Raw genomic sequence first — 17,653 nt, 5'->3', positions numbered from 1 at the left:
TTATTTTGCATATTTTGTGGGAATTCCTTGATATAATGCATGTGCCTCTGATGGCATGAATAAATGTTCAGTAAAGATTTGCTGGTGCAGTTGTTATTATTGTTAATCATTAGTGTCATGATCTACCAGAATAAAACTACTCTCAGGAACAAGACTTGAACATAAGCTGAAATATTAATATAACTAAAGAAATACTGTATTCATCAGCAGGGAGTTCAGACTGAGAGCTATACTTTGGCCAGTCCTTGGCAAGACAACATAAATATGGAGTCCTCTTGGAAGATAAACACATTTGAACTGCTTTCAAGGAGTGCCTTGTTCTTTTGGTTTATATGAACTACTCCCTTGCTGTGAGTCCATGTTCACCAAAATGCCTCTTGATAGGGTCCACTGGACAACTCCACTAGAAGAGATTAAGTGGAGGCTAACAAGGCTGGGATCTGTTCTGGGGCTGCCTTAGCAGCTGGTTTCCAGTGCTGTCCTGTTCTTTTGACTGCTTGCCTCAAGGAAGATGAAGTCCAGTGTTACAATTCTCTAAGGCTGGATTGCCTACAAGAGCCAGGCAGGTAATATAAATAAGAAGCAGGCTGTGTGGAAGAGAAAAGGAGTGGAGGGGACTTGTTGAAATATAAAACGCACATCTCCTCTTCTCCATGCAAGCCAGTTTTTGCATATGGAAATGTAGACCAATATTGATAGATCACCTGATTCTGAAAAGTATAGGATGGAAGTATAGGCTTATAAAATACATAAATATGGACACTGTAAAAGCAGTGCTAAGGGGAAAGTTCATAGCAATACAGGCATACCTCAAGAAACAAGAAAAAAGTCAAATAAATAACCTAACTCTACACCTAAAGCAACTAGAAAAGGAAGAAATGAAGAACCCCAGGGTTAGTAGAAGGAAAGAAATCTTAAAAATTAGGGCAGAAATAAATGCAATAGAAAAAAAAGAGACCATAGCAAAGATCAACAAGGCCAAAAGCTGGTTCTTTGAGAGAATAAATAAAATTCACAAACCACTAGTCAGACTTATCAAGAAACAAGGGAGAAAAACCAAATCAATAAAATTAGAAATAAAAACGAAGAGATCACAACAGACAACACAGAAATGCAGAGGATCATAAGAGACTACTATTAGCAATTATATGCCAATAAAATGGACAACGTGGAAGAAATGGAAAAATTCTCAGAAAAGTACAACTTTCCAAAACTAAACCAAGAAGAAATAGAAAATCTTAACAGACCCATCACAAGCACGGAAATTGAACTATAATCAGAAACCTTCCACCAAACAAAAGCCCAGGTCCAGACAGCTTCACAGATGAATTCTACCAAACATTTAGAGAAGAGCTAAGCTATCCTACTTAAACTCTTCCAGAAAATTGCAGAGGAAGGTAAACTTCCAAAGTCATTCTATGAAGCCACCATCACCCTGATACCAAAACCTGACAAAGATGTCACAAAAAAAGAAAACTACAGGCCAATATCACTGATGAACATAGATGAAAAAATCCTTAACAAAATTCTACCAATCAGAATCCAACAACATATTAAAAAGATCATATATCATGACCAAGTGGGCTTTATCCCAGGGATGCAAGGATTCTTCAATATCCACAAATCAATCAATGTAATACACCACATTCAGGTCAGTTCAGTCACTCAGTCGTGTCCGACTCTTTGCGACCCCATGAATTGCAGCACGCCAGGCCTCCCTGTCCATCACCAACTCCCAGAGTTCGCTCAGACTCATGTCCATCGAGTCAGTGATCCCATCCAGCCATCTCATCCTCTGTCATCCCCTTCTCCTCCTGCCCCCAATCCCTCCCAGCATCAGAGTCTTTCCAATGAGTCAACTCTTCGCATGAGGTGGCCAAAGTACTGGAGTTTCAGCTTTCGCATCATTCCTTCCAAAGAAATCCCAGGGCTGATCTCCTTCAGAATGGACAGGTTGGACCTCCTTGCAGTCCAAGGGACTCTCAAGAGTCTTCTCCAACACCACAGTTTAAAAGCATCAACTCTTCAGCGCTCAGCTTTCTTCACAGTCCAACTCTCACATCCATATATGACCACTGGAAAAACCATAGCCTTGACTAGATGGACCTTTGTTGTCAAAGTAATGTCTCTGCTTTTCAGTATTCTATCTAGGTTGGTCATAACTTTTCTTACAAGGAGTACGCATCCTTTAATTTCATGGCTGCAGTCATCATCTGCAGTGATTTTGGAGCCCAAAAAAATAAAGTCTGACACTGTTTCCACTGTTTCCCCATCTATTTCCCATGAAGTGATGGCACCGGATGCCATGATCTTCGTTTTCTGAATGTTGAGCTTTAAGCCAACTTTTTCACTCTCCACTTTCACTTTCACCAAGAGGCTTTTTAGTTCCTCTTCACTTTCTGCCATAAGGGTGGTTTAACAAATTGAAAAATAAAAGCCATATGATTATCTCAATAGATGCAGAGAAAGCCTTTGACAAAATTCAACATCCATTTATGATAAAAACCCTCCAGAAAGCAGGAATAGAAGGAACACACCTCAACATAATAAAAGCTATATATGACAAACCCACAGCAAACATTATCCTCAATGGTGAAAAATTGAAAGCATTTCCCCTAAAGTCAGGAACAAGACAAGGGAGCCCACTCTCACCACTGCTATTCAACATAGTTTTGGAAGTTTTGGCCACAGCGATCAAAGCAGAAAAAGAAATAAAAGGAATCCAGATTGGAAAAAAAGAAGTAAAACTCTCACTGTTTGCAGATGACATGATCCTCTACATAGAAAACGCTAAAAACTCCACCAGAAAATTATTAGAGCTAATCAATGAATATTGAGTGCAGCACTTTAACAGCATCATCCTTCAGGATTTGAAATAGCTCAACTGGAATTCCATCACCTCCACTAGCTTTGTTCCTAGTGATGCTTTCTAAGGCACACTTGACTTCACATTCCAGGATGTCTGGCTCTAGGTCAGTGATCACACCGTCGTGATTATCTGGGTCATGAAGATCTTTTTTGTACAGTTCTCTGTATTCTTGCCACCTCTTCTTAATATCTACTGCTTCTGTTAGGTCTATACCATTTCTGTCCTTTATTGAGCCCATCTGTGCATGAAATGTTCCTTTGGTATCTCTAATTTTCTTGAAGAGATCTCTAGTCTTCCCCATTCTGTTGTTTTCCTCTATTTCTTTGCATTGATCGCTGAGAAAGGCTTTCTTATCTCTCCTTGCTATTCTTGGGAACTCTGCATTCAGATGCTTATACCTTTCCTTTTCTCCTTTGCTTTTTGCTTCTCTTCTTCTCACAGCTATTTGTAAGGCCTCCTCGGATAGCCATTTTGCTTTTTTGCATTTCTTTTCCATGGGGATGGTCTTGATCCCTGTCTCCTGTACAATCTCATGAACCTCCATCCATAGTTCATCAGGTACTCTGTCTATCAGATCTAGTCCTTTAAATCTATTTCTCGCTTCCACTGTATAATCATAAGGGATTTGATTTAAGTCACACCTGAGTGGTCTAGTGGTTTTCCCCGCTTTCTTCAATTTCAGTCTGAATTTGGGACTAAGGAGTTCATGATCTGAGCCACAGTCAGCTCCCGATCTTGTTTTTGCTGACTGTATAGAGCTTCTTCATCTTTGGCTGCAAAGAATATAATCAATCTGATTTCGGTGCTGACCATCTGGTGATGTCCATGTGTAGAGTCTTCTCTTGTGTTGTTGGAAGAGGGTGTTTGCTATGACCAGTGCATTCCCTTGGCAAAACTCTATTAGCCTTTGCCCTGCTTCACTCTGTACTCCAAGGCCAAATTTGCCTGTTACTCCAGGTGTTTCTTGACTTCCGACTTTTGCATTCCAATCCCCTATAATGAAAAGGACATCTTTTTTGGGTGTTAGTTCTAAAAGGTCTTGTAGGTCTTCATAGAATTGTTCAACTTCAGCTTCTTTAGTGTTACTGGTTGGGACACAGGCATGGATTACTGTGATATTGAATGGTTTGCCTTGGAAACAAACAGAGATCATTCTGTCATTTTTGAGATTGCATCCAAGTGCTGCATTTCGGACTCTTTTGTTGACCATCATGGTTACTCCATTTCTTCTAAGGGATTCCTGCCCACAGTAGTAGACATAATGGTCATCTGAGTTAAATTCACCCATTCCAGTCCATTTTAGTTTGCTGATTCCTGGAATGTCAACGTTCACTCTTGCCATCTCTTGTTTGACCACTTCCAATGTGCCTTGATTCATGGACCTGACATTCCAGGTTCCTATGCAATACTGCTCTTTACAGCATCGGACCTTGCTTCTATCACCAGTCACATCCACAACTGGATATTGTTTTTGCTTTGGCCCCATCCCTTCATTCTATCTGGAGTTATTTCTCCACTGATCTCCAGTAGCATATTGGGCACCTACTGACCTGAGGAGTTCCTCAGCAAATTTGGACAACTCAGCAGTGGCCACAGGACTGGAAAAGGGCAGTTTTCACTCCAATCCCAAAGAAAGGCAATGCCAAAGAATGCTCAAACTACCGCACAATTGCACTCATCTCACATGCTAGTAAAGTAATGCTCAAAATTCTCCAAGCCAGGCTTCAGCAATACGTGAACCGTGAACTTCCAGATGTTCAAGCTGGTTTTAGAAAATGCAGAGGAGCCAGAGATCAAATTGCCAACATCTGCTGGATCATCAAAAAAGCAAGAGAGTTCCAGAAAAACATCTATTTCTGCTTTATTGACTATGCCAAAGCCTTTGACTGTGTTCAGTTCAGTTCAGTCACTCAGTCGTGTCTGACTCTTTATGATTCCATGAACTGCAGCACTCCAGGCCTCCCTGTCCATCACCAACTCCCGGAGTTCACTCAAACTCGCATCCATCGAGCCGGTGATGCCATCCAGCTATCTCATCCTCTGTCGTCCCCTTCTCCTCTTGCCCCCAATTCCCCCCAGCATCAGAGTCTTTTCCAATGAGTCAACTTTTCGCATGAGGTGGCCAAAGTACTGGAGTTTCAGCTTTAGCATTAGTCCTTCCAAAGAACACCCAGGACTGATCTCCTTTAGAATGTATTGGTTGGATCTCCTTGCAGTCCAAGGGACTCCCAAGAGTCTTCTCCAATACCACAGTTCAAAAGCATCGATTCTTCAGTACTCAGCTTTCTTCACAGTCCAACTCTCAAATCCATACATGACCACAGGAAAAACCATAGCCTTCAGCAGATGGACCTTTGTTGGCAAAGTAATGTCTCTGCTTTTCAATATGCTATCTAGGTTGGTCATAACTTTCCTTCCAAAGAGTAAGCATCTTTTAATTTCATGGCTGCAATTACCATCTGCAGTGATTTTGGAGCCCAGAAAAATAAAGTCTGACACTGTTTCCACTGTTTCCCCATCTATTTCCCATGAAGTGATGGGACCAGATGCTGTGATCTTAGTTTTCTAAATGTTGAGCTTTAAGCCAACTTTTTCACTCTCCTCTTTCACTTCCATCAAGAGGCTTTTTAGTTCCTCTTCAATTTCTGCCATAGGGTGGTGTCATCTGCATATCTGAGGTGATTGATATTTCTCCCGGCAATCTTGATTCCAGCTTGTGCCTCTTCCAGCCCAGCGTTTGACTGTGCAGATCACAATAAACTGTGGAAAATTCAGAAAGAGAAGGGAATACCAGACCTCCTGACATGCGTCTTAAGAAACCTATATGCAGGTCAGGAAACAACAGTCAGAACTGGACATGAAACAACAGACTGGTTCCAAATAGGAAAAGGAGTAAGTCAAGGCTGTATATTGTCACCCTGCTTATTTAACTTATATGCAGAGTACATCATGAGAAACACTGGGCTGGAAGAAGCACAAGCTGGAATCAAGTATGGTACTGGCACAAAAACAGAAATATAGGTCAATGGAACAAAACAGAAAGCCCAGAGATGAACCCACGCACCTATGGACACTTTATCTTTGACAAAGGAGGCAAGAATATGCAATGGAGAAAAGACAATCTCTTTTTTTTTTTTTTTTTTTTATTTTATTTTTAAACTTTCCATAACTGTATTAGTTTTGCCAAATATCAAAATGAATCCGCCACAGGTATATATGTGTTCCCCATCCCAAACCCCCCTCCCTCCTCCCTCCCCATTCCATCCCTCTGGGTCGTCCCAGTGCACCAGCCCCAAGCATCCAGTATCGTGCATCGAACCTGGACTGGCAACTCGTTTCATACATGATATTTTACATGTTTCAATGCCATTCTCCCAAATCTTCCCACCCTCTCCCTCTCTCACAGAGTCCATAAGACTGTTCTATACATCAGTGTCTCTTTTGCTGTCTCATACATAGGGTTATTGTTACCATCTTTCTAAATTCCATATATATGCGTTAGTATACTGTATTGGTGTTTTTCTTTCTGGCTTACTTCACTCTGTATAATAGGTTCCAGTTTCATCCACCTCATTAGAACTGATTCAAATGTATTCTTTTTAATGACTGAATAATACTCCATTGTGTATATGTACCACTGCTTTCTTATCCATTCATCTGCTGATGGACATCTAGGTTGCTTCCATGTCCTGGCTATTATAAACAGTGCTGCGATGAACATTGGGGTACACGTGTCTCTTTCCCTTCTGGTTTCCTCAGTGTGTATGCCCAGCAGTGGGATTGCTGGATCATAAGGCAGGTCTATTTCCAGTTTTTTAAGGAATCTCCACACTGTTCTCCATAGTGGCTGTACTAGTTTGCATTCCCACCAACAGTGTAAGAGGGTTCCCTTTTCTCCACACCCTCTCCAGCATTTATTACTTGTAGACTTTTGGATCGCAGCCATTCTGACTGGTATGAAATGGTACCTCATAGTGGTTTTGATTTGCATTTCTCTGATAATGAGTGATGTTGAGCATCTTTTCATGTGTTTGTTAGCCATCTGTATGTCTTCTTTGGAGAAATGTCTATTTAGTTCTTTGGCCCATTTTTTGATTGGGTCATTTATTTTTCTGGAGTTGAGCTGTAGGAGTTGCTTGTATATTCTCGAGATGAATTGTTTGTCAGTTGCTTCATTTGCTATTATCTTCTCCCATTCTGAAGGCTGTCTTTTCACCTTGCTAATAGTTTCCTTTGATGTGCAGAAGCTTTTAAGGTTAATTAGGTCACATTTGTTTATTTTTGCTTTTATTTCCAATATTCTGGGAGGTGGGTCATAGAGGATCCTGCTGTGATGTATGTCAGAGAGTGTTTTGCCTATGTTCTCCTCTAGGAGTTTTATAGTTTCTGGTCTTACATTTAGATCTTTAATCCATTTTGAGTTTAATCTCTTTAACAAGTGGTGCTGGGAAAACTGGTCAACCACTTGTAAAAGAATGAAGCTAGAACACTTTCTAACACCATACACAAAAATAAACTCAAAATGGATTAAAGATCTAAATGTAAGACCAGAAACTATAAAACTCCTAGAGGAGAACATAGGCAAAACACTCTCCAACATACATCACAGCAGGATCCTCTATAACCCCCCTCCCAGAATATTGGAAATAAAAGCAAAAATAAACAAATGGGACCTAATTAAAATTAAAAGTTTCTACACAACAAAGGAAACTATAAGCAAGGTGAAAAGGCAGCCTTCAGAATGGGAGAAAATAATAGCAAATGAAGCAACTGACAAACAACTAATCTCAAAAATATACAAGCAACTCCTACAGCTCAATTCCAGAAAAATAAGCGACCCAATCAAAAAATGGGCCAAAGAACTAAATAGACATTTCTCCAAAGAAGACATACAGATGGCTCACAAACACATGAAAAGATGCTCAACATCACTCATTATCAGAGAAATGCAAATCAAAACCACTATGAGGTACCATTTCACGCCAGTGAATGGCTGCAGTCCAAAAGTCTACAAGTAATAAATGCTGGAGAGGGTGTGGAGAAAAGGGAACCCTCTTACACTGTTGGTGGGAATGCAAACTAGTACAGCCACTATGGAGAACAGTGTGAAGATTCCTTTAAAAACTGGAAATATAACTGTCATATGACCCAGCAATCCCACTGCTGAGCATACACACAGAGGAAACCAGAATGGAAAGAGACATGTGTACCCCAATGTTCATCGCAGCACTGTTTATAATAGCCAAGACATGGAAGCAACCTAGATGTCCATCAGCAGATGAATGGATAAGAAAGCGGTGGTACATATACACAATGGAGTATTAGCCATTAAAAAGAATACATTTGAATTAGTTCTAATGAGGTGAATGAAACTGGAACCTATTATATAGAGTGAAGTAAGCCAGAAAGAAAAACACCAATACAGTATACTAACGCATATATATGGAATTTAGAAAGATAGTAAAGATAACCCTGTATGCTGCTGCTTCTGCTGCTAAGTTGCTTCAGTTGTGTCCAACTCTGTGAGACCCCATAGATGGCAGCCCACCAGGCTCCCCGTCCCTGGGATTCTCCAGGCAAGAACACTGGAGTGGGTTGCCATTTCCTTCTCCAATGCATGAAAATGAAAAGTGAAAGTGAAGTCGCTCAGTCGTGTCTGACTCTTAGCAACCCCATGGACTGCAGCACACCAGGCTCCTCAGTCCATGGGATTTTCCAAGCAAGAGTACTGGAGTGGGGTGCCATGCCCTATTTGCGAGACAGCAAAAGAGACACAGATATATAGAACAGTCTTTTGGACTCTGTGGGAGAGGGTGAGTGTGGGATGATTTGGGAGAATGGCATTGAAACATGTATATTATCATATGTGAAATCAGTCGCCAGTCCACGTTCGATGCATGGTACAGGATGCTCAGGGCTGGTGCACTGGCATGACCCAGAGGGATGATATGGGGAGGGAGGTCGGAGGGGGGTTCAAGATGGGGAACACATGAACACCCATGGCAGATTCATGTCAGTGTATGGCAAAACCAATACAATATTGTAAAATAATTAGCCTCCAATCAAAATAAATAAGATTTTTTAAAAATACATAAATATGAAAACAATTTATAAAATAAGGCTCTTTTAAGCAATGTTCAGTGCTATGTTGACTAGATAATACCTACTATGCTTAGCCCACAGGTATCAGTTTGACTAAGATACCCCGAATATTAATAACCTCAGTTAATAACTTCACTGCTACATCTTCTTTCTACTGTTAGGGTACTTCTTTCTTGTACTGTTAAGGTCAGTGTATTTTCCTTTGCAATTCTCTATGTAAAATTTTCTGTAGAGAGTGCCTAAAGAAGGACTAGGTGTTTAACTAATAAAAGTTGTTAATAATTTCAAATGTCTATTCAGAGGTAGAGATAAGCCTCCACTACCTTGCAAAGTCCACCAAAATAATAGTAAAGGGACTTGGTAAGTCATAAACCCCAAAAGACAAAGAAAATAGGAAATATGAATAGAGCTATTGAATGTTAGAAACTGAAGAGCAGAAAGATTAGTGGCTAATGATTTAGCATATTTCAGAAAGCAAAGAATAAGGAAAGCCAAGAATTAATCAGATTGTACCACCAAACTCCCAAAACCTTGGAAATTGGCAATATTGAGTACTCTTAAGCCAGGGATGAAAGAAGAGCTAAAAGCTAAGAGGATTGGTTAGAAGTGTGATTAAGAAGCAATTAAGGGACTTCCCTGGTGGCCCAGGGGGCCTGGGTTCCATCCCTGGTCAGGAGACTAGATCCCAAATGCCACAATTATGAGTTTGTAAAGGAGTTGGACACGACTGAGCGACTTCACTTTCACTTTTCACTTTCATGCACTGGAGAAAGAAATGGCAACCCACTCCAGTATTCTTGCCTGGAGAATCCCAGGGATGGAGGAGCCTGGTGGGCTGCCGTCTATGGGGTCGCACAGAGTCAGACACGACTGAAATGACTTAGCAGCTTAGCAGCAAGCCACAATTTAAAGATCCCACATGCCACAACTAAGACCCAGCACAGCCAAATAAATAAATATTTTTAAATGATTTTTTAAAAAGAAGAAACAATTAAAATTTACATATCCCAGCCTACTCTTGGAGAAAACTGAAGGCTTTCTCTCTGGACAAGATAAAGAGAAGGTCTGTGGATCAAAGCAGGGCTTCCCTGGTGGCTCAGTGTATAAGACTCTGTTCTCCCAATACAGGGGTCCTGGGTTCAATCCCTGGTCAGGAAACTAGATTTTACAAGTCACAACTAAGAGTTCAGCTCAGTGGGTAAAGAATCTGCCTGCAATTCAGGAGACCTAGATTTGATCCCTGGGTCATGAAGATCCCCTGGAGAAGGAAATCCCAGTATTCTTGCCTGGAAAATCCCATGGACAGAGGAGCCTGGAGGGCTACAATCAATGGGATCGCAAAGAGTCATACACAACTTAGCAACTAAACCACCCCATCATGAATCAGAGGACACCAAGCTAAGTCAAAGGCATTGGGACCATTCTGAAGAGAAAAGGATTATAAGAAAGTACAAAATGAATGTTCAGACCTTGAACCTTCTCCAGCTCCGAAAGCACTGACAGCCAGAATTATATTCCTCAAAAAAGAGCTTTGTGGTGACTTCTCTGGGTGAATGTAGCCAGGCTTGGTGCTGCTGCTGCTAAGTCATTTCAGTCGTGTCCGACTCTGTGCGACCCCATAGACGGCAGCCCACTAGGCTCCTCCGTCCCTGGGATTCTCCAGGCAAGAATACTGGAGTGGGTTGCCATTTCTTTCTCCAGTGCATGAAAGTGAAAAGTGAAAGTGAAGTCGCTCAGTCGTGCCCGACTCTTAGCGACCCCATGGACTGGAGCCTACCAGGCTTAGGTAAAAGAATTAAAGATGCTAACACTATGGACTCACCAATAAAACTTCTGATGAAGCAGACAGTTGGCAACACAAACCTCATGCCAAGAGATTCCAAACAGCTTTTAGGGCCCACTCTTAACTATAGACAACCAAGGATCACCAAACAATTAACAGGCATTTAATGTAATAGACACTGTGTGGAAAGAAACAATGCAAAGGAAACAGAGACAATGCAATGAGAAGAAACCTGATCAAAGAGTATCTCTAACATCTTCAGAGCCAAAGTAACAGCAACATAAACTCAGATAACACAGTGGCTTTGAAAATTTTTTTAAATATATAATACTTTTGTATATCAGAGGAAAAAAAAAAAAAAACTCAATAGAAGATGGAAAGATCATGTTGAGAAAATATCCCTGAAAAAAAAGCAAAAGACAGTAATGGAAAATTGGGAGGTTAGGTCCAAATTAGAGAATTCATTCAGCACATTTGTTTTCCAAATAATAAAATCTCATAATGAAAGAACAGAGAAAATGGATAAAATGAAATCTAATTACAGAAAAATATCCAGAACTAAAAGGCATGAGTTTTCCTTAATTGTCCAATCCAGTGGGCAAAAACAGATGTACAATCATATACATCACGGTGAAATTATAGAAAATGGGGGCCAGAAAAAAAGATTATCCTACAATTTTCCAGAGAGGACAAAACAGTTTTCATATCAAGGATCAAAGAAGAGAATGACACTAGACTTTCCAGCAAAAACATTGGAGAAAGTAATAAAGCAGTATATTCAAATTATGAAGGAAAAAAAAAATGATTCCCAATGTGGAGCTCCATTCATAAGAAAACCATTAACCATAGTTGGGGTTAGGATAAAAGCATATCCAGACATTCAAAGGGTCAGACTATTCGTCTGCCTTGTAGAAGAAATGCTTTGTCAAAATGAGGAAACATCAAAGAACAATAAAAACTAGTGTCTACAAAAAAAAGAAAAGACAAAAAGTCCCAAAAGGATGACAAAGGAAAGCAAAACTTACATAGTAAAGGAATGTACTAATAATATACTATCTGGTTTATTCCATATACTTGCATGGAATGTATTCTATTATGCACAGTATGTTATGTATTATGTAATTACCTTATATAAAGAGAGAAAGATGGGAAATATGGATGAATATAGAACGGGATGGAAAGTGTGTGTGAAAAACTAAGTTCTTATTTTCTGTAGTCAAAATCAAATCATGATTCCTAAAACTGAGAAGAAAGAAGAGAGAGAGAGAGAGGAATATAAGCATGTTATTTAGAAACAAGGAAGTAAATACCATGCCTCTCAAATCATTTAGTATAATTAAGGATAGTTGTCTGTGAAGATAGGGAAATGAAACATATTGGAGGAGGATGGGTGTGGAAGGGTAGAGAAGGAGGGGATGAAAACAGAAGAATGAAGATTTTCAAACAAATCTTGTAACACAATTTGACTCTTTTGAGTTATATACATCTGCAATGTTAAATGTAAAAACTAAATTAAAAATAATTTTGAACAATGTCATTTTTTAATTTTCCTTTATGGTTTGTTATAGGATATTGAATATAGGTCCCTGTTCCCTACCATATGACCTTGCTTATCCATCCTAGTTTGCCTCTGCTAATCCCAAACTTCTATTCCTTCCTCCCTCTAGCTCCTCTTCCCCTTGCCAACCACAAATCTGTTCTCTACATCTGTGAGCCTGCTTTTGTTTTATAGAACGTCGATTTGTATTTTATTTTATGCTCCACATATAAGTGATAGCATATGATATTTGTCTTTCTCTAACTTATTTTGCTTAGTATGATACTCTTTCTGTCCATCCATGTTTCTGCAAATGACATTATTTCATTCTTTTTGATGGCTAAGCAATGTTAAACTGCTCCTAGTTAATGAGAGAATAAATGGAGAGAAAAATTAACACTCAGTAGATATTTAAGTAGGTACTTAGATATTTTATGGATAAACAAACCAATTAAAGATTATTAATATTAAATATAAGTGAATGCATTAAAATTTAATCAATAAATGAATTGATTAAATGTACACATAAATAAATAATGAATCAAAAATCAAAATGTTACAAAGGCTTTCTTGATGGTGCAGTGGTAAATAATCCACCTGCCAATGCAGGAGACATGGGTTCAGCCCTGGTCCAGGAAGATCCCACATGCTGCAGAACAAATAAACCCGTGCACCATGACAATTGAGTCTGTGCTCTAGGGCCCAGGAGCCCCAACTACTGAGCCCACATGCCCTAGAGCCCACGCTTTGCAACAAGAGAAGCCATCACAATGAGAAGCCCACACACCACAACTACAGAGTAGCCTCTTCTCTGCACCACTACAGAAAAGCCCATACAGCAATGACGATCCAGCACAGCCAAAGATAAATAAACAAAATTATTTTAAAAAAATTTTAATGTTATCTCCAAGCTCTTTTAACTTTCAACTTCTTTTATTTGCCTCTATGCAAATTCCTATCATCAATTCAGTCACTAATCATTGCTGGCATAGAGTAGATACTAAGCAATATTTGTGGGTTGTTTTTTTTTTAATTAAACATGTGATGCATAAATGTTGTAAAAGAATTTATTCTCATCACTGACAAAACTTTGAGTAAGAAGATACTTTCACTTTCCTCTAATAGAGGTCTGTCATTCAGTGTCATTACCTGGCACCCGTGTTGCTTCCCGTTTCTTTCTTCTTATAATTACATAGTCAAGAAATCTGACTTTAAAATTTCCATAGTACATTTTAGTGCCTTGTATTAAAAATAAAACTTCAAGAAATTAATAACAATTTCTAATCCAAGATACTGGTTTCTCCCATATCCATGAGAAAGAAGAGACGAATGTCTATAATGGAACTTAGACAAGACAGATTTACGTAGGCTGGTTCAGTGAATCAGTCAAGAGATGAGGCTCTGATCTCAGCAGGGCAAGGTGGGTAGAGCAGGTGGGCTGAGAATCAAGAGAGACAAACGAGGTGCCCTGGGTCTCCCTTGCATAGTTTCTCCACTTGGACTGGAATGCTGTAAATTTCCAGAACACCAGACACGCCCGAGTTCCAATGCAAGTACAAAAACATATTTTATCGCCAAATCCAAATTACTTTTATATCATCTACCATTTGAGATTATGTCCTGTTCTCTTGTCCCTCAGTGCCGATAAGCAGAGTCAACTCTGTAGTCATTAACTAAGAACAAGAAAATAGGATTAATGGATTGACCAGAAATGCTGCAGGGTCAGGGTGGACGGGTGAATAGAAGAAGGCTGTTTGCTATCACATCCGCAGCTCAATCAGTGACTTATGCAAGAGAGTGAGTAACTGCTTACCTCAATTTCACTGTGAGGTGAGAACAACATGTCCTTCCCTCTTCCTAGCGTGCTGTGAAAACGAAAAAGATAACATCTTAAAATACCAAAATACTCAGAAAAAAATGGTACCATAGAAACATGATCTTATCAGCGCACTCCAATGTAGCATGTATTTTCCTCATACACAGTACAAGAAAAATTCTTTCATAACAGACACAGAAATTTGAAAAGGCAGGAATTGCAGTCTGCTTTGTGAGTAAATCTTTTATCAAGAGCTCTAGGGAATATAAATGTCTCCCCTCAGTCAGAAGCATTTATTTGATTTCAATAAATGTTACATATATTCAACGGAGAGGAAAATTTATATACCTTTAACCAAAGTTTAGATTTAAGTCCTGACCAATGAGGTTTAAATGTTCCCTGAGGTTTGGAGGAAATAAAGAAGCAACATTTTAGGCTACTTTTATTATAATTCCATTCTGAAATTTCAAAGTCATTGATACTTTCAGAAGACAATACTTTTGTAAAAATTTACCTCAAGGGCAGGTATGACAACGTGGTCTTTATTTTGTAAGATAAAGGACATTACTGGACTGAGCGACTTCACTTTCACTTTTCACTTTCATGCATTGGAGAAGGAAATGGCAACCCACTCCAGTGTTCTTGCCTGGAGAATCCCAGGGATGGGGAGCCTGGTGGGCTGCCGTCTATGGGGTCGCACAGAGTTGGACACAACTGAAGCGACTTAGCAGCAGCAGCAGCAGCAGAAGAAGAGTACATGGAAGTTTGCTTTCAAACTATGAGTTCAGATCTATTGATCCCAATGGCAAAATTCCAGGAAGAATTCCATGCATATGTTATAGAGAGCTAAATAGGCATTAGGTCAGAATATAAAATGTTTCAAGTTTTGTGCCAACTCTAATTGCTAGTATTTCTAGACACTGGGTTGAGAAAATTCTGAGGCCACATCTGGCTTCAGTGATAGAGTTCTGCAATCAACTGGCAAAGTACCACAGTCATAGGAATGGGGAGTGGTGGTACACAATATCTGTTCCATCTCTGGGAAGAAAAGCAAATGTCCCCTAACGTAGCGACACTTTCCTGATTAGCTATTATTGTTTAACTGAGATGGCATTAATATTGACTTGCTATTGAGAATTTGCTAATTACCAGAACCCATGCTTTTGATATTTTCCAAACAGAATCATCTCACTGTTTTTCACAACAATCCTCTGATGAAATGTATTAGCATCCACTGTTCCCAGATAAGCAAAGGGGGCAAAGACCTTAAGGAACTTTCCCAAGGCCAACAGCTCATAAGTTGGGAGAGATGCAAACCCTAGTCTGTTGACCCAGTTCTTCATGCATCTCTCAACTCAGAGTTCAGAAACATGTAGCTGAAAGGACTCTGAAGGAGCTGATTCAATGGTACTCATCTGTATGAGATGGCTTCAAGGTTTATCTAACTATTGATACTATGTATAAAATAGATAACTAATGAGAACCTACTATATAGCACAGAGAACTCTACTCAATGCTCTATGGTGACCTGAACAGGAAGGAAATCCAAAAATGAGGGGATATATGTATACGTATAGCTGATTCACTTTGCTGTACAGCAGACACTAACACAGCATTGTCAAACAACTATGCGCTAATAAAAATGTTTAAAGAACTAGCTCACAGATAACACAAGACAGACTGGAGATTGTCAGAAGTAGGGTTAGAGGGGTAGAAGAAATGAGTGAATTGTTTTGTTTTTGTTTTACTGTCAATAAAATGAATTTAAGAACATAAAAAAGAAGTCTGTCTAAAAAAATGTTGGCTTGATGTTTCCCCAACCTCAATGTTTCAAATAGTCCTTCTCTAGAAAGCCTCTTCATAAGGTCCTTCTGCAATTGCCTTCCCCAGCCCTTCCACCCCGCCATCCCCACCCACAAATATGTGGAGATCTCTATTCTATGGTAAACTACACAGGTATTTCTCTACTAAATCTTACTGCATCCACCCAATTTCTTAGGCTCTGCCTCTGCTCCTCACCTCCAGCTCTCCTTCTACTGCTTGCCTTCCATAGGATTCAAACGAACAAGTGATATGAAACTGCAAAGCCCATGTCCTCTGTTCAGTTGCGTTTCTGTCTGCTCTTGGTAACCCCTTGGCAGTGTTGACACTCCCTACTTCTCAAGACAGCCCCTCTTGCCCTCCTTTGGCTTCCGCGAGGCTCCTGTGCATTCCCACTCCTCTCATAATTCATTTTTTGTTTCTTTTCAACACAATCATTTTCACTCTTGGCATCCCACATACTCAGAATGTCTCCCTCCATCCTCCACACCAGGGCTCAGCAAACTTTCTGTAAAGGGCCAGATAGTAAATATTCTAGATTTTGTGAACCATAGGGTTTCGGACACAGTATTCAACTTCATTGTTTCTCAAAAGCAGTGCAGACGGGGTGTAAAGAAGCAAGTGTGACTGTGCTCCAATAAAACATTTATGAATATTAAAATTTAAATTTCATATAATTTAATGTGTCACAACATGCTATTCTTTTTCAATTTTTTCCAGCCATTTAAACACCTTCTTAGTCATAGGTCCATGCTAAAACAGGCAATGGGCAGGGCAGACAATTACCAACCCCCAAGCCACACTACAAAATCCAATCTATTTTATTGGATTTTAGTTTTTTATGGATGCTAGTTAATTTACAATGTTGTGTTAGTTCAGGTGTACAGCAAAGTGCTTCAGATATAACACACACACACACACACACACACACACACACATGTTCTTTTTCAGATTCTTTTCCCTTATAGGTTACTACAAAATATTGACTATAGTTCTCTTTGCTATATAGTAGATTCTTGGTGGTTACCTACTTTATTTATATAATAGTGTGTATCTGTTCATTCCAATTTCCTAATTTATCCCTGCCTTCATTCCCCCAATCTTACTTTAAAATGCAGCTCCAATCCAACATCTTCCTCAGAGCCTTCTTTAAGAACCTCAGATTAAAGGGACGTCTTCTTCCTCTCAGTTCAGTTCAGTTCAGTTCAGTCTCTCCGTCGTGTCTGACTCTTTGCGACCCCATGAATCGCAGCACGCCAGGCCTCCCTGTCCATCACCAACTCCCAGAGTTCACTCAGACTCACGTCCATTGAGTCAGTGATGCCATCCAGCCATCTCATCCTCTGTCGTCCCCTTCTCCTCCTGCCCCCAATCCCTCCCAGCATCAGAGTCTTTTCCAATGAGTCAACTCTTCGCATGAGGTGGCCAAAGTACTGGAGTTTCAGCTTTAGCATCATTCCTTCCAAAGAAATCCCAGGGCTGATCTCCTTCAGAATGGACTGGTTGGATCTCCTTGCAGTCCAAGGGACTCTCAAGAGTCTTCTCCAACACCACAGTTCAAAAAAGTACATCTAATTAAGCAACTGACAATTGTTATTATCAATATCTTGCCTCATGTTCCCTCTTGTTGCCTGAATTTTCAAAAAGATTTAAATACTTTACTGGTTTTATGTTTTTCACATATATAAATTTTGTTTTCCTAAACAAGCTACAAAATTCTTGAGA

General features: G+C 39.7%; 1 long non-coding RNA gene across 1 annotated transcript; it reads right to left on the bottom strand.

The window, feature by feature from the left end:
• Positions 1-13,878: 13,878 nt before the first annotated feature.
• On the bottom strand, positions 13,879-17,301 carry LOC129624136 (uncharacterized). Its single transcript, XR_008700770.1, has 3 exons — positions 17,035-17,301; positions 14,105-14,156; positions 13,879-13,964 (listed from the first exon to the last, which is right to left on the bottom strand). It is a non-coding gene; the product is annotated as an uncharacterized LOC129624136 (long non-coding RNA).
• Positions 17,302-17,653: the final 352 nt, after the last annotated feature.

The sequence above is a fragment of the Bubalus kerabau genome, chromosome 12 (assembly GCF_029407905.1).
Source record: "Bubalus kerabau isolate K-KA32 ecotype Philippines breed swamp buffalo chromosome 12, PCC_UOA_SB_1v2, whole genome shotgun sequence".
Classification (NCBI taxonomy): Eukaryota; Metazoa; Chordata; class Mammalia; order Artiodactyla; family Bovidae; genus Bubalus; species Bubalus kerabau.
The sequence above is the reverse complement of the archived record's forward strand: the minus strand, read 5'-3'. Positions and strand labels throughout refer to the sequence as shown.